Source organism: Coregonus lavaretus (assembly GCF_964263955.1).
Source record: "Coregonus lavaretus genome assembly, contig: HAP1_SCAFFOLD_461, whole genome shotgun sequence".
Classification (NCBI taxonomy): Eukaryota; Metazoa; Chordata; class Actinopteri; order Salmoniformes; family Salmonidae; genus Coregonus; species Coregonus lavaretus.
Window position 1 is genome coordinate 320,834 of NW_028157144.1, and position 22,323 is coordinate 343,156.

Sequence of the window (22,323 nt, forward strand, 5' to 3'; positions counted from 1 at the left end):
TGGCTGGGCCACTCAAGGTCATTCAGAGACTCGTCCCGAAGTGTGCTTAGGGTCGTTGTCCTGTTGGAAGGCGAACCTTCACTCCAGTCTGAGGTCCTGAGTGCTAAGGAGCAGGTTTTCATCACGGATATCTCTGTACTTTGCTCCGTTCTTCTTTCCCTTGATCCTGACTTGTCTCCCATCCCCACAGCATGATGCTGCCACCACCATGCTTCACCTTAGGGATGGTGTCAGGTTTCCTCCAGACTTGATGCTTTGGCATTCAGGCCAAAGAGTTCAAGCTTGGCTTCATCAGAACATAGAATCTTGTTTCTCATGGTCTGAGAGTCCTTTAGGTGCCTTTTGACAATCTCCAAGCGGGCTGTCATGTGCCTTTTACTGACGAGGGTTTTCCGTCTGGCCACTCTACCATAAAGGCCTGATTGGTGGAGTGCTGCAGAGATGGTTGTCCTTCTGGAAGGTTCTCCCATCTCCACAGAGGAACTCTGGAGCTCTGTCAGAGTGACCATTGGGTTCCTCGTCACCTCCCTTACCAAGGCCCTTCTCCCCCGATTGCTCAGTTTGGCCGGGCGGCCAGCTCTAGGAAGAGTATTGGTTCCAAACTTCTTCCATTTAAGAATGATGAAGGTCACTGTGTTCTTGGGGGACCTTTAATGCTGCAGAAATGTTTTGGTACCCTTCCCCAGATCTGTGACTTCGACACAATCCTGTCTCGGAGCTCTACGGACAATTCCTTCGACCTCATGGCTTGGTTTTTGCTCTGACATGCACTGTCAACTGTGGGATCTTATATAGACAGCTGTATGCCTTTCCAAATCATGTCCAATGAATTGAATTTACCACAGGTGGACTCTAATCAAGTTGTAGAAACATCTCAAGGATGATCAATGGAAACAGGATGCACATGAGCTCAATTTTGAGTCTCATAACAAATGGTCTGAATACGTATGTAAATAAGGTATTTCTGTTTTTAAATTTTAATACATTTGAAAACATTTCTAAAACCCTGTTTTCGCTTTGTCATTATGGGGTATTGTGTGTAGATTGATGACGAAAAACATTAATTTAATCCATTTTAGAATAAGGCTGTAACGTAACAAAATGTGGGAAAAGTCAAGGGGTCTGAATACTTTGTTTATTCATAAGTCTTATTGATGTCAATAACTTTAATGTTTTTAATCAATGAACACAAAAATGGCCGTGATTGATGATCCCCTACTTAGCAGGAGGCTGACATAGTCTAAGGCTAGGTGGAGATGTAAAGTTAATACTGCTAATGACTGGCACTTGATTCATGTTCAGATGGGGGTGATTGAAAGACTTTATTTATTGTTTCAGTGTCCAGTGCATCCGGAGGCAAACCATTTCCCCCATTCTAGAAATGATTGCCAATAGAACTTCCAAGGAGGTAAGTCATCTGCAGTACATTGAAATGATTGCCAATAGAACTTCCAAGGAGGTAAGTCATCTACAGTACATTGAAATGATTGCCAGTAGAACTTCCAAGGAGGTAAGTCGTCTGCAGTACATTGAAATGATTGCCAATAGAACTTCCAAGGAGGTAAGTCATCTGCAGTACATTGAAATGATTGCCAATAGAACTTCCAAGGAGGTAAGTCATCTACAGTACATTGAATTGATTGTGACTGTATTTACTGAGCCTTTACTAGTCCTTTATTAACACACTGATGTAACCGTCTGTAGTGTGGGCTAAATATTTTTTTTCAGCCTCCCCACAATTATTTTCATCATTCTTCAAACTCTGTCAAGATGTTGGGGATCATGACAGCAGTTTCAAGTCTTACCATGGATTTTCAATGAGATTTAAGTAGAATATCTAACTTGGCCACTCAGGAACATTCACTGTCTTCTTGGTAAGCAACTCCAGTTTAGATTTGGCTTTGCGTTGTAGGTTATTGTCCTGCTGAAAGGTATATTCCACTCCCAGTGTCTCAGGAATTTGTTATGTTGGATTTGCCCCAAACATAAGGCTTTGCATTTAGGCCAAAACGTGTATTCCTTTGCAGGGTGTTTCTTGCAGTATTACTTTAGTTCCTTGTTGTACCAGATGCATGTTTGGGAGTATTTCTATTCTGTATATTTCTATCCTTCTGTTCAATATATCATCAAAGTCAGTATTGTGGAGTCACTACAATGTTGTTGATCCATTCTCAGTTTTCTCCCATCACAGCCATTGAACTCTGTAACTGTTTTAAAATCACCAATGGCCTCATGGTAACATCCCTGAGCAGTTTCATTCCTCTCCTGCAGCTCAGTTCAGAAGGACGACTGTATCTTTGATGTGTCTGGCTGGTTTAATACATCATCCACAGCATCATTATTAACTTGACCATGCTTAGAGAGCTATTCAGTGTCTGATTTGTTGTTGTTACCCATCAACCAATCACTGCCCTTCTTTATGAGGCTTTCGAAAAAGCTCCCTGGTCTCTGTAGTTTAATCTGTGCTTGAAATTCAATACTTGACTGAGGGACCTTCCAGATGCTATATGTATGGGGGACAGAGGAAGGGTCAGTCATTCAGAAATCATGTCAACCCCTATTATTTCACAGAGTGAGTCCAGGTAACTTATTATGTGATTTGTTAAATCAAATGTTACTCCTGAACTAATTTAAGCTTAAACAAAAGGGCTGAATACTTATGCAATGACTATATCTAATTTGTATTCATCTCTTTAAAACAAAAAGATCTTCCACTTTGATATTACAATTTAATCCGACTTTGTAACACAATAAAATATGAAGAAATCCAAGGGGTCTGAATACTTTAGCAAGACACAGTAGTTTAAAACAAAGACAGTATTTGAGAGGAGAAGAAGGTGTCAGACCGACGTGAGACAAGGTGCAACCAAAAATCATAAAACCCTTTGTAAGGAATAGGTCCACAACTTGCTCACGATTAAATAATGAATGATTTATTTGCTATTTCTGCTTAAAAACATGACTTCCTTTTTATGTTTTCTTGCTAGTCTTACAGTGGCAAGACCAGGGACAATGACTGGATCAAGGCCGAGGACTGGGTTTCTCCAGTTTAATCTATACTTTACGCACAAATGTATTGCTCACCCTGCCTTCACATTTATCACTGTCAATCGTGAATGATATGGTCAATTCTTCATGATTTACCGGTGAAACGTTCCTGGAGCATATGCATGCCAACCAATGTCCCCTCTAAGCTGTGCACTTCCTCCAGGACTGCCGCGCAGAAGAAAGGCCTTGTGTTGTTAACATGTTTGTTTTATATATATAAATAAATGTGGGACACAAAAAAAGTAAGTGTAGAACACCGTTGCCCATCATGCATTGCTCTAATAACTTTCAAAAGATTGTTCTGAAGTTTGCCCCCCAGAAAATATATTTTCCTATGAATTAAGACGCACGAAAATGTGTGTATTTTCATATTTACATTTACATTTTTGTCATTTAGCAGACGCTCTTATCCAGAGCGACTTACAGTTAGCGCATACATGAATTAAGACACACAAAAACTCACAAAATCTGCTGAAATATTTTTGTACATATTTGCACGAATTGAGTCTGAGATTGTGTTGCAACACACATATAGGCTACTGTAGGGTATCCTGTATCATAGAAATCAAACGCTACTTCCTCCACGACTGCTGTGCAGAAGAAATGCCATGCTGCACAAAGACGCAAGACATTGAACTTCACTGCGTTCGCCCCCTTGGTTTGCACTATATTACAGATCAATGTTTTTTCTGTGATCGAACCAACATTATATCAGCCCTTTTTCAATGCAAAAAACCCAAACAAATATAACTTTGCAAGACTGAGTGTGTGATTTAGTTGTAGGCAGAGCCAGAGCGCAACGGAGTAAAATTCTATTGGTGGGATCAGCTCAGATCGGAGCGCATTTGTCGACATTCTTTTCTAGCGAGTTATTATCCCCGTTATAGATAAGCACAGGTCGGCAATGAGAAGTTACTGCTCCCTACAAGAGCACAAAACGTCTAGGCTACATTTCAAGCTGTCTTTGAAAAGCCAGTCAGGGAAAAAGCTTACGTCTTAATTAAAGGGGCAGTGTCTTATTTTGAGACATTGTCTAATTCTCTGTCTGGTAATAATAATTAATTGTATTTTGCAAAGTGGTTTCTTGCATCATACAACACAATACAATGCAATTTACAATCAGCTATTTGGCCCATGGAGTTTCAGACCAAGTAAGAAATAATTAATGCCAAGCCCTTCATAATGTAAAAACGTTTTTAAAAGTCTCATTCAATGTAGGCCTTCATTGAACACCACATATAGGCTACTGTAGGCTCTATCATAGAAATCAAAAGTTATTCCCATGTGAAAATGTTCTGGGATTTACTCCATTGGTTTTGTTGTTAGACCTACATTATGCTCAGATAGACACAATAACCTGTTGGCTACTGTCTAAAACTGTAAGGGTACAGCCTATTGGCTACTGTCTACAACTGTCAGGGTACAGCCTATTGGCTACTGTCTACAACTGTAAGGGTACAGCCTATTGGCTACTGTCTACAACTGTCAGGGTATAGCCTATTGGCTACTGTCTACAACTGTCAGGGTACAGCCTATTGGCTACTGTCTACAACTGTCAGGGTACATCCTATTGGCTACTGTCTACAACTGTCAGGGTACAGCCTATTGGCTACTGTCTATAACTGTAAGGGTACAGCCTATTGGCTACTGTCTAAAACTGTAAGGGTACATCCTATTGGCTACTGTCTAAAACTGTCAGGGTACAGCCTATTGGCTACTGTCTACAACTGTCAGGGTACAGCCTATTGGCTAATGTCTACAACTGTAAGGGTACAGCCTATTGGCTACTGTCTACAACTGTATAGGTACAGCCTATTGGCTACTGTCTACAACTGTAAGGGTACAGCCTATTGGCTACTGTCTACAACTGTAAGGGTACAGCCTATTGGCTACTGTCTAAAACTGTAAGGGTACATCCTATTGGCTACTGTCTACAACTGTCAGGGTACAGCCTATTGGCTACTGTCTACAACTGTCAGGGTACAGCCTATTGGCTACTGTCTACAACTGTCAGGGTACAGCCTATTGGCTACTGTCTACAACTGTCAGGATACATCCTATTGGCTACTGTCTACAACTGTCAGGGTACAGCCTATTGGCTACTGTCTACAACTGTCAGGATACATCCTATTGGCTACTGTCTACAACTGTCAGGGTACATCCTATTGGCTACTGTCTACAACTGTAAGGGTACAGCCTATTGGCTACTCAATCAATCAATCAATTTTATTTTATATAGCCCTTCTTACATCAGCTAATATCTCGAAGTGCTGTACAGAAACCCAGCCTAAAACCCCAAACAGCTAGTAATGCAGGTGTAGAAGCACGGTGGCTAGGAAAAACTCCCTAGAAAGGCGAAAACCTAGGAAGAAACCTAGAGAGGAACCAGGCTATGAGGGGTGGCCAGTCCTCTTCTGGCTGTGCCGGGTGGAGATTATAACAGAACCATGCCAAGATGTTCAAAAATGTTCATAAGTGACAAGCATGGTCAAATAATAATCAGGAATAAATCTCAGTTGGCTTTTCATAGCCGATCATTAAGAGTTGAAAACAGCAGGTCTGGGACAGGTAGGGGTTCCATAACCGCAGGCAGAACAGTTGAAACAGGAATAGCAGCAAGGCCAGGCGGACTGGGGACAGCAAGGAGTCACCACGGCCGGTAGTCCCGACGTATGGTCCTAGGGCTCAGGTCTCTCAGTTGGCTTTTCATAGCCGATCATTAAGAGTTGAAAACAGCAGGTCTGGGACAGGTAGGGGTTTCGTAGCCGCAGGCAGAACAGTTGAAACTGGAATAGCAGCAAGGCCAGGCGGACTGGGGACAGCAAGGTGTCATCATGCCCGGTAGTCCTGACGTATGGTCCTAGGGCTCAGGTTCTCAGAGAGAAAGAGAGAACGAGAGAATTAGAGAGAGCATACTTAAATTCACACAAGACACTGGATAAGACAGGAGAAGTACTCCAGGTATAACCAACTAACCCCAGCCCCCCGACACATAAACTACTGCAGCATAAATACTGGAGGCTGAGACAGGAGCGGTCCGGAGACACTGTGGCCCCATCCGAAGAAACCCCCGGACAGGGCCAAACAGGAAGGATATAACCCCACCCACTCCGCCAAAGCACAGCCCCCGCACCACTAGAGGGATATCCCCAACCACCAACTTACAATCCTGAGACAAGGCCGAGTATAGCCCACAGAGGTCTCCACCACAGCACAAACCAAGGGGGGGGCGCCAACCCAGACAGGAAGATCACGTCAGTAACTCAACCCACTCAAGTGACGCACCCCTCCCAGGGACGGCATGAAAGAGCACCAGCAAGCCAGTGACTCAGCCCCTGCAACAGGGTTAGAGGCAGAGAACCCCAGTGGAGAGGGGAACCGGCCTGGCAGAGACAGCAAGGGCTGTTCGTTGCTCCAGCCTTTCCGTTCACCTTCACACTCCTGGGCCAGACTACACTCAATCATCTGACCTACTGAAGAGATAAGTCTTCAGTAAAGACTTAAAGGTTGAGACCGAGTCTGCGTCTCTCACATGGGTAGGCAGACTGTTCCATAAAAATGGAGATCTATAGGAGAAAGCCCTGCCTCCCGCTGTTTGCTTAGAAATTCTAGGGACAATTAGGAGGCCTGCGTCTTGTGACCGTAGCGTACGTATTGGTATGTACGGCAGGACCAACTCGGAAAGATAGGTAGGAGCAAGCCCATGTAACGCTTTATAGGTTAACAGTAAAACCTTGAAATCAGCCCTTGCCTTAACAGGAAGCCAGTGTAGGGAAGCTAGCACTGGAGTAATATGATCAAATTTCTTGGTTCTAGTCAGGATTCTAGCAGCCGTATTTAGCACTAACTGAAGTTTATTTAGTGCTTTATCCGGGTAGCCGGAAAATAGAGCATTGCAGTAGTCTAACCTAGAAGTAACAAATGCATGGATTAATTTTTCTGCATCATTTTTGGACAGAACATTTCTGATTTTTGCAATGTTACGTAGATGGAAAAAAGCTGTCCTTGAAACAGTCTTGATATGTTCGTCAAAAGAGAGATCAGGGTCAAGAGTAACGCCGAGTTTCTTCACAGTTTTATTTGAGACGACTTTACAACCATCAAGATGAATTGTCAGATTTAACAGAAGATCTCTTTGTTTCTTGGGACCTAGAACAAGCATCTCTGTTTTGTCCGAGTTTAAAAGTAAAAAGTTTTCAGCCATCCACTTCCTTATGTCTGAAACACAGGCTTCTAGCGAGGGCAATTTTGGGGCTTCACCATGTTTCATTGAAATGTACAGCTGTGTGTCATCCGCATAGCAGTGAAAGTTAACATTATGTTTTCGAATAACATCCCCAAGAGGTAAAATATATAGTGAAAACAATAGTGGTCCTAAAACGGACTACTGTCTACAACTGTCAAGGTACAGCCTATTGGCTACTGTCTACAACTGTAAGGGTACAGCCTATTGGCTACTGTCTACAACTGTAAGGGTACAGCCTATTGGCTACTGTCTAAAACTGTAAGGGTACAGCCTATTGGCTACTGTCTAAAACTGTAAGGGTACAGCCTATTGGCTACTGTCTAAAACTGTAAGGGTACAGCCTATTGGCTACTGTCTACAACTGTCACGGTACAGCCTATTGGCTACTGTCTACAACTGTCAGGGTACATCCTATTGGCTACTGTCTACAACTGTAAGGGTACAGCCTATTGGCTACTGTCTAAAACTGTAAGGGTACAGCCTATTGGCTACTGTCTACAACTGTAAGGGTCCAGCCTATTGGCTACTGTCTACAACTGTCAGGGTACAGCCTATTGGCTTATGTCTACATCTGTCAGGGTACAGCCTATTGGCTACTGTCTACAACTGTAAGGGTACAGCCTATTGGCTACTGTCTACAACTGTCACGGTACAGCCTATTGGCAACTGTCTACAACTGTCAGGGTACAGCCTATTGGCTACTGTCTACAACTGTAAGGGTACAGCCTATTGGCTACTGTCTAAAACTGTAAGGGTACAGCCTATTGGCTACTGTCTAAAACTGTAAGGGTACAGCCTATTGGCTACTGTCTACAACTGTAAGGAAACAGCCTATTGGCTACTGTCTGCAACTGTAAGGGTACAGCCTATTGGCTACTGTCTACAACTGTCAGGGTACAGCCTATTGGCTACTGTCTACAACTGTCAGGGTACAGCCTATTGGCTACTGTCTACAACTGTCAGGGTACAGCCTATTGGCTACTGTCTAAAACTGTCAGGGTACAGCCTATTGGCTACTGTCTACAACTGTCAGGTTACAGCCTATTGGCTACTGTCTACAACTGTCAGGGTACATCCTATTGGCTACTGTGTACAACTTTCAGGGTACAGCCTATTGGCTACTGTCTACAACTGTAAGGGTACATCCTATTGGCTCCTGTCTACAACTGTCAGGGTACAGCCTATTGGCTACTGTCTACAACTGTAAGGGCACAGCCTATTGGCTACTGTCTATAACTTTCAGAGTACATCCTATTGGCTACTGTCTACAACTGTCAGGGTACAGCCTATTGGCTACTGTCTACAACTGTAAGGGTACATCCTATTGGCTACTGTCTACAACTGTCAGGGTACATCCTATTGGCTACTGTCTACAACTGTAAGGGTACAGCCTATTGGCTACTTTCTACAACTGTAAGGGTACAGCCTATTGGCTACTGTTTACAACTGTCAGGGTACAGCCTATTGGCTACTGTCTACAACTGTCAGGGTACAGCCTATTGGCTACTGTCTAAAACTGTCAGGGTACAGCCTATTGGCTACTGTTTACAACTGTCAGGGTACAGCCTATTGGCTACTGTCTACAACTGTAAGGGTACAGCCTATTGGATACTGTGTACAACTGTCAGGATACAGCCTATTGGCTACTGTCTAAAACTGTCAGGGTACAGCCTATTGGCTACTGTTTACAACTGTCAGGGTACAGCCTATTGGCTACTGTCTACAACTGTAAGGAAACAGCCTATTGGCTACTGTCTGCAACTGTAAGGGTACAGCCTATTGGCTACTGTCTAAAACTGTCAGGGTACAGCCTATTGGCTACTGTTTACAACTGTCAGGGTACAGCCTATTGGCTACTGTCTACAACTGTAAGGGTACAGCCTATTGGCTACTGTCTACAACTGTCAGGGTACAGCCTATTGGCTACTGTCTACAACTGTCAGGATACAGCCTATTGGCTACTATCTACAACTGTAAGGGTACAGCCTATTGGCTACTGTCTACAACTGTCAGGATACAGCCTATTGGCTACTGTTTACAACTGTCAGGGTACAGCCTATTGGCTACTGTCTACAACTGTAAGGGTACAGCCTATTGGCTACTGTGTACAACTGTCAGGATACAGCCTATTGGCTACTGTCTACAACTGTCAGGGTACAGCCTATTGGCTACTGTCTACAACTGTCAGGGTACAGCCTATTGGCTACTGTCTACAACTGTCAGGGTACAGCCTATTGGCTACTGTCTATAACTGTAAGGATACAGCCTATTGGCTACTGTCTACAACTGTCAGGGTACAGCCTATTGGCTACTGTCTACAACTGTCAGGGTACATCCTATTGGCTACTGTCTACAACTGTAACGGTACAGCCTATTGGCTACTGTCTACAACTGTAAGGGTACAACCTCAGTGTTTACTGTAAACATGTTCCAGAAGTTGCATAAAATTCTCAAAACTTTCAAGTTTCCGCTCACTAGACCTAAAATGTGCTCTGGGCTCCCATAAATTCGAGCGAACATTGATGCAAACCATTTGAACTTAGTTAGTCATGTTGGCAACAGAATAAGCTTTCAAATGATGCCCACTTTTCCTGTTTGAAAATTGTAATGGATTGTTTTTGGATTGTGCAAACAACAGCCGTAATGGTGATGATGCAGGGCCGTGTTCCAGGTGGGATCGCTTCAGCGCCTCAACGGCAGAGCTAGGAAAGATCAAATAGGACCTCATAGCTGAAGGCTCTTTCTCAACGGCATAGCTAGGAAAGATCCAATAGGACCTCATAGCTGAAGGCTCTTTCGTTGGGTCATAAAAGTGTTTTGGAATGACTTAGGAAGTGTTCATAAAATTGTAATATATACAGTACCAGTCAAAGGTTTGGACACACCTACTCATTCAAGGGTTTTTCTTTATTTCGACTATTTTTTACATTGTAGAATAATAGTGAAGAAATCAAAACTATGAAATAACACATATGGAATCATGTAGTAACCCCCTAAAAAAAATATATATAAATACAAAAAAAAATCCTTTGTCATCAGCCCTTGAAAAGATAAATGAAACATAAATGACATATGAAATATACACAGTGTACAAAACATTAAGAACACATTCCTAATATTGAGTTGCACCCACATATTGACTTCAATGCTTCCCACAGTTGTGTGAAGTTGGCTGGATGTCCTTTGGGTGGTGGACCACTCTTGATACACACAGGAAATTGTTGAGCGTGAAAAACCCAGCAGCGTTGCAATTCTTGACACAAACCTGTGCGCCCTTCGCTCCTGCTTGACAAGCACTACTGTCTGGCAATGGCTGGGAAGTAGCTACTAAAACTAACTCAGACTCAATGGGAAGTATCTACTAAAACTAACTCAGACTCAATGGGAAGTAGCTACTAAAACTAACTCAGACTCAATGGGAAGTAGCTACTAAAACTAACTCAGACTCAATGTGTCACGGTTTCGGCCGAGGCTGCTCCTCCTCCTGGTTCGGGCAGTCTTCGGCGGTCGTCGTCCCCGGAGTACTAGCTGCCACCCATCGATGTTTCATGTTCGTTTGGTTTTGTCTTTATGTTTTACACCTGTGTCTTGTTAGTCCTCGTTAGTGTCCTATTTAGTTCTCGTTAGTTGTGTTTGTCTTTGTGTATGATTGCTCATCTGTTTTCGTGTTGGAGCTACGTACTTCCCTCCAGTGTTTTGGAGAGGGTTTTCGCTCATGTTTGTGCGCCATTTGTTTGACGCCTGTGTGCGCCGTGATTTCGCCTTCGGGCTTATTGTGCTTATTTTCTACGTGATTATTGCACTAAAGTCTTTTGGACTGAGCTTCTGCGTCCTGCGCTTGATTCATGCACCACACCCACCTTCAGCACCCCTTGACAGAATCACACACCCGAATGGAATCAGCAGGATCTGCAGTTACGCCTGAGTCGCTCGAGGAGCATGTCCGCGGCCAAGATGACCAGATACGACAACTGGGGACCGCTCTACAGGATGTCATCAACACCTTGCACCGATGGGAGGCCAGCGGGGTACCCACGCCTCCACCTACTCTGCCAACCCCATCGGCCAGTCCACCAGTCCCAGATCCGGAACCCAGGGGGATTCGGCTCTCGCTCCCGAGGGCGTATGACGGAACAGCTGCCGGGTGTCAGGGGTTCCTCCTGCAGGTGGAGCTCTACCTGGCCACTGTACACCCGGTGCCCTCGGGACACGAGAGCGTTTCCGCCCTCATCTCCTGTCTCACGGGCAAGGCGTTGGAGTGGGCTAACGCCGAGTGGAGGAAGATGGACGCCAACACCATCTCCTACGCCGAGTTCTCCCGTCGCTTCAAGGCCGTGTTCGACCATCCACCTGAGGGCAAAGCGGCGGGGGAGCGTCTAGTCCACTTGAGGCAGGGGAGGAGGAGCGCACAGGCGTTTGCTCTAGAGTTCCGGACTCTAGCGGCGGACGCAGGGTGGAATGAACGGGCCCTCATTGACCATTTTCGATGTAGCCTACGGGAGGACGTTCAACGTGAGTTGGCCTGCAGGGATACCCATCTTACCTTCGACCAGTTGGTCTATATGTCCATCCGTCTGGACACCCTGCTGGCCACCCGTGGACGTCCCGAGGGGGGTCCGTCCATTCCGCTCTCCGGCACCTCCGAGCCGAGCCCTATGGAGCTCGGGGGTGCCGGCGCTAGAGAAAGGAGGAGGAGGAGCCCAAGGGGGCCTGTCTCCTGCACCAAGTGCGGTCGTGGAGGGCACACTGCAGCCAGGTGCTGGGGAGGTTTCTCCGGGGGAGAAGACAACAGGCCACGCACTGGGGGGGCCTCCCAGGTGAGTAGACGTCCCACTTACCCAGAGCTCTCTGTTGCGCACTTTTGTCTACCTGTTTGTTTTCCACAGGTTGCACCTCATTCCCAGCATAAGGCGCTAGTAGATTCAGGCGCAGCTGGGAATTTTGTCGATCGGATGTTTTCTGTAGATTTAGGGATCCCTCTCCTACCTGTTGACAAACCTTTTCCCGTTCATGCCTTAGATAGCCGCCCGTTGGGGTCGGGGTTGATTAGGGAGATCACAGCGCCACTTAGGATGTGTGCGCAGGGGGGTCATGAAGAGACTATACAGCTGTATCTGATCGACTCTCCTGCGTACCCAGTGGTGCTGGGAATTCCCTGGTTAAGCACCCATAACCCTGCTATTTCGTGGCAACAGAGGGCTCTCGATGGGTGGTCTGCTCAGTGCGAGGGGCGATGTCTGGGTGTTTCCGTGGGGGCGACTTCGGTGGAAAGTCCAAACCAAGTGCCCGCACTGCACATTCCGCCTGAATATGGGGATTTAGCTCTCGTGTTTAGCAAGACTAGGGCGACGCAGTTGCCTCCTCCTAGACAGGGGGATTGTGCGATTGATCTCCAGGCAGGAGCAGCGCTCCCACGGAGCCATGTGTATCCTTTGTCTCAAGAGGAGAGAAAAGCAATGGAGACTTACATAGCCAAATCTTTGAGACAGGGATACATTCGGCCCTCCACTTCTCCCGCCTCCTCAAGCTTCTTTTTTGTGAAAAAGAAAGATGGAGGGTTGCACTTGGCATTGATTACCGTGGTCTCAATCAGATTACTGTGAAATACAGTTATCCACTCCCTCTGATTGCGACCATGACGGAGTCATTGCATGGAGCGCGGTTTTTCACAAAACTGGATCTCAGGAGTGCGTATATCTTGATGCGCATTAGGGAGGGCGACGAATGGAAGACAGGGTTTAGTACCACGTCAGGTCATTTCGAGTATCTTGTCATGCCATATGGGTTGATGAATGCTCCATCAGTCTTCCAATCCTTCGTAGATGACATTTTCCGGGATATGCAGGGACAAGGGGTGGTCGTGTACATTGATGATATTCTGGTGTACTCGTCTACCCGAGCCGAGCATGTAACCCTGGTGCGTCGTGTATTGAGGAGGCTGTTGGAGCACGACCTATATGTCAAGGCAGAGAAATGTCTGTTTTTCCAGGAGTCGGTCTCCTTTTTGGGTTATTGGTTGTCCGCGTCAGGGGTGAGAATGGAGGTGGATCGTGTGTCCGCTGTGCGTAATTGGCAAACCCCAACCACTGTAAAAGAGGTGCAGCAGTTCTTGGGCTTTGCGAATTACTACCGGAGGTTTATCCAGGGTTTTGGACAGGTGGCAGCTCCCATCACGTCCCTTCTGAAAGGGGGTCCGGTGCGCCTGCAGTGGTCAGCTGATGCGGACAGGGCCTTTGGGAGACTGAAGGACCTGTTTACGTCGGCTCCGGTGCTGGCGCATCCGGATCCCGCATTACCCTTTCAGGTTGAGGTGGACGCGTCTGAGGCAGGTATAGGGGCCGTTCTCTCTCAATGGTCCGGCTCGCCACCTAAACTCCGCCCCTGTGCTTTTTACTCAAAAAAGCTCAGCCCGGCGGAGCGTAACTATGACGTTGGGGACAGGGAGCTGTTAGCTCTAGTTCAAGCACTTAAGGTGTGGAGGCATTGGCTTGAGGGGGCTCAACACCCTTTCCTCATTTTGACTGACCATCGGAACCTGGAGTACATCCGGGCAGCGAGGAGACTGAACCCTCGCCAGGCTCGATGGAGTATGTTTCTCACCAGGTTCGTATTTAAAATCACGTACATCCCTGGGTCCCAGAATGGTAAGGCAGAGGCACTGTCCCAGCGGTATGACATGGAGGAGAGGTCCGTTTAGCCTACTCCCATACTACCGGAGTCTTGCCTTGTGGCACCGGTGGTGTGGGAGGTCGATGCCGAAATCGAGCGAGCGTTGCGAACCGACCCCAGCCCTCCACAGTGTCCTGAGGGTCGGAAGTACGTTCCGCTCGAGTTTCGGGATCGACTCATTTACTGGGCTCACACGTCACCCTCCTCTGGACATCCGGGTATTGGCCGGACAGTGCATTGCCTTAGCACTAAATACTGGTGGCCTACTTTGAGTAGGGATGTGAGGGTTTATGTCTCCTCCTGCTCGGTGTGCGCCCAGTGTAAGGCGCCCCGACATCTGCCCAGGGGTAAGTTACAACCCCTGCCCGTTCCACAACGACCATGGTCCCACCTCTCGGTGGATTTTGTGACAGACCTTCCCCTCTCTCAGGGGAATACTACCATCCTGGTCGTTGTGGACCGGTTCTCAAAGGCCTGTCGTCTTCTCCCTATGTCGGGTCTTCCTACTGCCCTACAGACCGCTGAGGCCCTATTTACCCACGTCTTCCAGCATTACGGGGTACCCGAGGATATAGTGTCTGATCGAGGCCCCCAGTTTACCTCCTGTGTTTGGAGAGCGTTCATGGAGCGTTTGGGGGTCTCGGTTAGCCTTACCTCAGGGTACCACCCGGAGAGTAACGGGCAGGTAGAACGTGTCAACCAGGATGTGGGTAGGTTTCAGAGGTCGTATTGCCAGGACCGGCCTGAGGAGTGGGCACGGTACATTCCCTGGGCCGAGATGGCCCAGAACTCTCTCCGCCACTCCTCTACCAATCTAACCCCCTTCCAATGTGTGTTAGGTTACCAGCCGATTCTGGCACCGTTGCAGCAGAGCCAGATCGAGGCCCCTGCGATGGATGATTGGATGAGGCGCTCGGAAGAGACGTGGAACGCTGCCCACGTCCACCTGCAGCGGGCCGTCCTTCGTTACAAGGCGAGCGCCGATCTCCACCGCAGTGAGGGGCCGGTGTACGCACCTGGAGATCGAGTCTGGCTCTCTACCAGAAACCTACCCCTCCGCCTGCCCTGCCGGAAGCTGGGTCGGCGGTTTGTGGGGCCCTTTAAAAGTCCTGAGAAGATTGAACGAGGTGTATTATAGGTTACATCTACCTGTTGAGTATAAGAATATTAACCCCTCGTTCCATGTGTCTCTTCTCAGGCCGGTGGTAGCTGGTCCACTCCAGGACATTGAGATAGGAGAGACTCCTCCGCCCCCACTGGACATCGAGGGGGCTCCGGCGTACACCGTTCGGTCCATCTTGGACTCCAGACGCCGGATGGGGGGTCTCCAGTATCTCGTGGAGTGGGAGGGGTACGGCCCGGAGGAGCGGTGCTGGGTCCCGCGGAGGGACATCCTAGACCCATCTCTCTTGTCGGAGTTCCAACGTGACCATCCCGCGCGCCCTGCTCCGCGTCCTCCTGGTCGTCCCCGAGGCCGGGGTCGGCGCACGGCTGGAGGGTACTGTCACGGTTTCGGCCGAGGCTGCTCCTACTCCTGGTTCGGGCAGGCTTCGGCGGTCGTCGTCCCCGGAGTACTAGCTGCCACCCATCGATGTTTCATGTTCGTTTGGTTTTGTCTTTATGTTTTACACCTGTGTATTGTTAGTCCTCGTTAGTGTCCTATTTAGTTCTCGTTAGTTGTGTTTGTCTTTGTGTGTGATTGCTCATCTGTTTTCGTGTTGGAGCTACGTACTTCCCTCCAGTGTTTTGGAGAGGGTTTTCGCTCATGTTTGTGCGCCATTTGTTTGACGCCTGTGTGCGCCGTGATTTCGCCTTCGGGCTTATTGTGCTTATTTTCTACGTGATTATTGCACTAAAGTCTTTTGGACTGAGCTTCTGCGTCCTGCGCTTGATTCATGCACCACACCCACCTTCAGCACCCCTTGACAGAATCACACACCCGAATGGAATCAGCAGGATCTGCAGTTACGCCTGAGTCGCTCGAGGAGCATGTCCGCGGCCAAGATGACCAGATACGACAACTGGGGACCGCTCTACAGGATGTCATCAACACCTTGCACCGATGGGAGGCCAGCGGGGTACCCACGCCTCCACCTACTCTGCCAACCCCATCGGCCGATCCACCAGTCCCAGGTCCGGAACCCAGGGGGATTCGGCTCTCGCTCCCGAGGGCGTATGACGGAACAGCTGCCGGGTGTCAGGGGTTCCTCCTGCAGGTGGAGCTCTACCTGGCCACTGTACACCCGGTGCCCTCGGGACACGAGAGCGTTTCCGCCCTCATCTCCTGTCTCAAGGGCAAGGCGTTGGAGTGGGCTATCGCCGAGTGGAGGAAGATGGACGCCAACACCATCTCCTACGCCGAGTTCTCCCGTCGCTTCAAGGCCGTGTTCGACCATCCACCTGAGGGCAAAGCGGCGGGGGAGCGTCTACTCCACTTGAGACAGGGGAGGAGGAGCGCACAGGCGTTTGCTCTAGAGTTCCGGACTCTAGCGGCGGACGCAGGGTGGAATGAACGGGCCCTCATTGACCATTTTCGATGTAGCCTACGGGAGGACGTTCAACGTGAGTTGGCCTGCAGGGATACCCATCTTACCTTCGACCAGTTGGTCGATATGTCCATCCGTCTGGACACCCTGCTGGCCACCCGTGGACGTCCCGAGGGGGGTCCGTCCATTCCGCTCTCCGGCACCTCCGAGCCGAGCCCTATGGAGCTCGGGGGTGCCGGCGCTAGAGAAAGGAGGAGGAGGAGCCCGAGGGGGCCTGTCTCCTGCACCAACTGCGGTCGTGGAGGGCACACTGCGGCCAGGTGCTGGGGAGGGTTCTCCGGGGGAGAAGACAACAGGCCACGCACTGGGGGGGCCTCCCAGGTGAGTAGACGTCCCACTTACCCAGAGCTCTCTGTTGCGCACTTTTGTCTACCTGTTTGTTTTCCACAGGTTGCACCTCATTCCCAGCATTAGGCGCTAGTAGATTCAGGCGCAGCTGGGAATTTTGTTGATCGGAAGTTTTGTGTGGATTTAGGGATCCCTCTCCTACCTGTTGACAAACCTTTTCCCGTTCATGCCTTAGATAGCCGCCCGTTGGGGTCGGGGTTGATTAGGGAGATCACAGCGCCACTTAGGATGTGTGCGCAGGGGGGTCATGAAGAGACTATACAGCTGTATCTGATCGACTCTCCTGCGTACCCAGTGGTGCTGGGAATTCCCTGGTTAAGCACCCATAACCCTGCTATTTCGTGGCAACAGAGGGCTCTCGATCTGTGGTCTGCTCAGTGCGAGGGGCGATGTCTGGGTGTTTCCGTGGGGGCGACTTCGGTGGAAAGTCCAAACCAAGTGCCCGCACTGCACATTCCGCCTGAATATGGGGATTTAGCTCTCGTGTTTAGCAAGACTAGGGCGACGCAGTTGCCTCCTCCTAGACAGGGGGATTGTGCGATTGATCTCCAGGCAGGAGCAGCGCTCCCACGGAGCCATGTGTATCCTTTGTCTCAAGAGGAGAGAAAAGCAATGGAGACTTACATAGCCGAATCTTTGAGACAGGGATACATTCGGCCCTCCACTTCTCCCGCCTCCTCGAGCTTCTTTTTTGTGAAAAAGAAAGATGGAGGGTTGCGCCCGTGCATTGATTACCGTGGTCTCAATTGTGATTATTTTCTATGTGATTATTGCACTTAAGTCTTTTGGACTGAGCTTCTGCGTCCTGCGCTTGATTCATGCACCACACCCATCTTCAGCACCCCTTGACACAATGGGAAGTAGCTACTAAAACTAACTCAGACTCAATGGGAAGTAGCTACTAAACTAACTCAGACTCAATGGGAAGTAGCTACTAAAACTAACTCAGACTCAATGGGAAGTAGCTGCTAAAACTAACTCAGACTCAATGGGAAGTAGCTACTAAAACTAACTCAGACTCAATGGGAAGTAGCTACTAAAACTAACTCAGACTCAATGGGAAGTAGCTACTAAAACTAACTCAGACTCAATGGGAAGTAGCTACTAAAACTAACTCAGACTCAATGGGAAGTAGCTACTAAAACTAACTCAGACTCAATGGGAAGTAGCTACTAAAACTAACTCAGACTCAATGGGAAGTAGCTACTAAAACTAACTCAGACTCAATGGGAAGTATCTACTAAAACTAACTCAGACTCAATGGGAAGTAGCCACTAAAACTAACTCAGACTCAATGGGAAGTACCTACTAAAACTAACTCAGACTCAATGGGAAGTAGCTACTAAAACTAACTCAGACTCAATGGGAAGTAGCTACTAAAACTAACTCAGACTCAATGGGAAGTAGCTACTAAAACTAACTCAGACTCAATGGGAAGTAGCTACCTAGTAGCTGGGTGACAGCTGCACACGCATTCTACACATGAACTACACTCATCATCAATACTTTTAATCACAAATAAACAATCATCAGTTTTAGAACTGACAATGTACCATTATTTGTGTAAAACTAACAGTGAAATACAACTCACACTCATCCTCTGGCTTAAAAACAGAAGTCCAAACTCTGGTGGTACGGTATCTCAATGTACGGTAGTTTCCTGGGAAGACACAGAAGAAAAACAACACTTCTCAATCAAAATCGTCTAACCTATAGCAGAGCGCTTTGACACACCCACTCCTTTTCCACACGCCCACTACTTTCCTTTCGACACACCCACTCCTTTTCCACACGCCCACTACTTTCCTTTCGACACACCCACTCCTTTCCACACGCCCACTACTTTCCTTTCGACACACCCACTCCTTTTCCACACGCCCACTACTTTCCTTTCGACACACCCACTCCTTTTCCACACGCCCACTACTTTCCTTTCGACACACCCACTCCTTTCCACACGCCCACTACTTTCCTTTCGACACACCCACTCCTTTTCCACACGCCCACTTCTTTCCTTTCGACACACCCACTCCTTTTCCACACGCCCACTACTTTCCTTTCGACACACCCACTCGGCCATACTCCGTTGGCCATATTTGGATGCAGCTACCCCCTTTCCAGTGGAAAGCCAAAAGGTGGTTCCACCCAGAGCCATGTGTTTAGACTGAGCCAGCTCACAGTACAATTCCACCCTATCCGCTTAGGGGGTAATGTTTTGGTTGGCCAACAATATTTTAAGACTATTTTAATGCCTGTCTGTTTAGTGGTCCTTGCTTGATGTTGCTGAACCCTTATTGGGAGGTGGCTAACTAGTCTGTATATTCCACTGATTCATATGGATACCAGTCCATTCATTGGCTGTCTGTTTAGTGGTCCTTGCTTGATGTTGCTGAACCCTTATTGGGAGGTGGCTAACTAGTCTGTATATTCCACTGATTCATATGGATACCAGTCCATTCATTGGCTGTCTGTTTAGTGGTCCTTGCTTGATGTTGCTGAACCCTTATTGGGAGGTGGCTAACTAGTCTGTATATTCCACTGATTCATATGGATACCAGTCCATTCATTGGCTGTCTGTTTAGAGCTCCTTGCTTGATGTTGCTGAACACTTATTGGGAGGTGGCTAACTAGTCTGTATATTCCACTGATTCATATGGATACCAGTCCATTCATTGGCTGTCTGTTTAGTGGTCCTTGCTTGATGTTGCTGAACCCTTACTGGGAGGTGGCTAACTAGTCTGTATATTCCACTGATTCATATGGATACCAGTCCATTCATTGGCTGTCTGTTTAGTGCTCCTTGCTTGATGTTGCTGAACCCTTATTGGGAGGTGGCTAACTAGTCTGTATATTCCACTGATTCATATAGATGCCAGTCGGCTGTAAAAAGTGGGTAAAAACAGAAAAGCATATAACTGTAGCTATGTGGTCTTTACTTGATGTGGTGTGCAGCATAGAGTGTATAGTCCTTTAGTCTCTATGGACCAGATGGTAGTGTACAGTTCAGAGATGGCTTGATGTGGTGTGCAGCATAGAGTGTATAGTCCTTTAGTCTCTATGGGCCAGATGGTAGTGTACAGTTCAGAGATGGCTTGATGTGGTGAGCAGCATAGAGTGTATAGTCCTTTAGTCTCTATGGACCAGATGGTAGTGTACAGTTCAGAGATGGCTTGATGTGGTGTGCAGCATAGAGTGTATAGTCCTTTAGTCTCTATGGACCAGATGGTAGTGTACAGTTCAGAGATGGCTTGATGTGGTGAGCAGCATAGAGTGTATAGTCCTTTAGTCTCTATGGACCAGATGGTAGTGTACAGTTCAGAGATGGCTTGATGTGGTGTGCAGCATAGAGTGTATAGTCCTTTAGTCTCTATGGACCAGATGGTAGTGTACAGTTCAGAGATGGCTTGATGTGGTGAGCAGCATAGAGTGTATAGTCCTTTAGTCTCTATGGGCCAGATGGTAGTGTACAGTTCAGAGATGGCTTGATGTGGTGTGCAGCATAGAGTGTATAGTCCTTTAGTCTCTATGGGCCAGATGGCCAGTTGGTGAGGGCTACAGCATGGGGAAAGAAACTGTTCAGATGGGGGTCTATAACATCCAATCACATAGGTTTAGAGCAGCTGACAGATGCAAAATCATCGCTACTAACTCAAACTTCCTTGGTTTAAATACAATTTCTGTAAAGATTTTTTTTTAAAAAGTATATAATTTATAAATCATGAGCCTCATCTTGAGGAGTCACCTGTGACAGTATTCATAAAGAGTAGGAGTACTGATCTGGGATCAGTTTAGCCTTTTAGATCATAATGAAACAGATTAAATGGACAGGGGGGACCTGATCCTAGATCAGCACTCCTCCTCTGGGAAACTGCATGTATGAAACCGAACACATAGTCGTAGTCTAGTTACAGCAGGTGTTTACTGCCATCTAGTGGAAGATACCAATAAACACTGTATTATCAGGGTGGGGAGAACGCTGAGCTGAAACAGAAAGTAAATGTTTCTTTTGTACAGGATCCATTTTGAGACGACCGCGCAGAAAACACTATATGGAGAGAACTGAAAAATAAAGTAAGTATTTCTGAACAATAATCTATTCTAAAGGACAGAGTAAGATAATGAATACCTGGAATGAGATATTACTAGTTAGTAGAACTGCTACTTGAGCTTAGTTGCTGACAGACAGCCGTTTTCAAAGTGGAAACTAATCAGTAGGTCTACGTGTTATCAGCAAAACGTCTGGTGAAGATGGTGCAGGAGCGTTTCAATGATATGGTTTGATGTTTATCTCAGGGTTTCTCAATCCTTTTGTTCTTGGCCAGCATATACCCACCTGATTCAACTAATCATCAAATATTTTAAGACAGTTTATTTGAGGACTGTTAACAATTATTAAAGGCCTACAGTAAATCATATTTTGGAGAGAAAAAACACAACTAAACCTGGTTTGGAGTAAATTATAAGTTTAGCTAAAATAATGTAAGAGATGTCTTGAAGAAGCACTATAAAAAAAAAATGGAATCAAGATTTAGCACAATGTCAGGAGTTACTGCAATCACATGCAACTGACTGTTAGCGCCACCCTCTGGTTACTATTGGTATATAAAGGGGTGAGGCCATGACTACAGTTGAAACTGAAAATAACAAAGTATCTGTACAGGGGCCATTTTGAGATGACACAGCAGCTCATAGTTTAATCTCTAAACTACAACGCAGTTTGAAAGTAAAGTGAGTATTTCAGGTTAATAATCTAGAATAAAGGGAACATTTGGAATTCACCAAACTAGTGTTGGAGTGCTGCTGGGCCATTCCTACCATGCAGAGCCTTTTCTGGCCCCAGGAAATATCACTTCTTATTTAGTGGAAAATGTGGATTCCAAAAGGCTTTAAATATAAAGTCAGGTGTCCTTTACCTTAAACTGGAGGCAAAAGAAACGCACACCTGTTTAGGAGAGGTGCTGGGTAGCAGAGTAGAACACCTGTTTAGGAGAGGTGCTGGCTAACAGAGTAGAACACCTGTTTAGGAGAGGTGCTGGGTAACAGAGTAGAACACCTGTTTAGGAGAGGTGCTGGGTAACAGAGTAGAACACCTGTTTAGGAGAGGTGCTGGGTAACAGAGTAGAACACCTGTTTAGGAGAGGTGCTGGGTAACAGAGTAGAACACCTGTTTAGGAGAGGTGCTGGCTAACAGAGTAGAACACCTGTTTAGGAGAGGTGCTGGGTAACAGAGGAGAACACCTGTTTAGGAGAGGTGCTGGCTAGCAGAGTAGAACACCTGTTTAGGAGAGGTGCTGGCTAGCAGAGTAGAACACCTGTTTAGGAGAGGTGCTGGCTAACAGAGGAGAACACCTGTTTAGGAGAGGTGCTGGGTAGCAGAGGAGAACACCTGTTTAGGAGAGGTGCTGGGTAACAGAGGAGAACACCTGTTTAGGAGAGGTGCTGGGTAGCAGAGGAGAACACCTGTTT

The 22,323-nt window shown here is 47.1% G+C and overlaps 1 protein-coding gene across 2 annotated transcripts in view; it reads left to right on the forward strand.

Annotated features, from left to right (window-relative positions):
• Positions 1–22,323, forward strand: part of LOC311125782 (uncharacterized protein) — a 130,844-nt gene that overhangs the window by 101,250 nt on the left and 7,271 nt on the right. For both annotated transcript variants that reach the window (XR_014612909.1, XM_084199815.1), the window contains exon 2: positions 20,872–20,928. The gene's annotated coding sequence lies outside the window, so the exon portion shown is untranslated. The remainder of the gene's footprint in view (positions 1–20,871; positions 20,929–22,323) is intronic.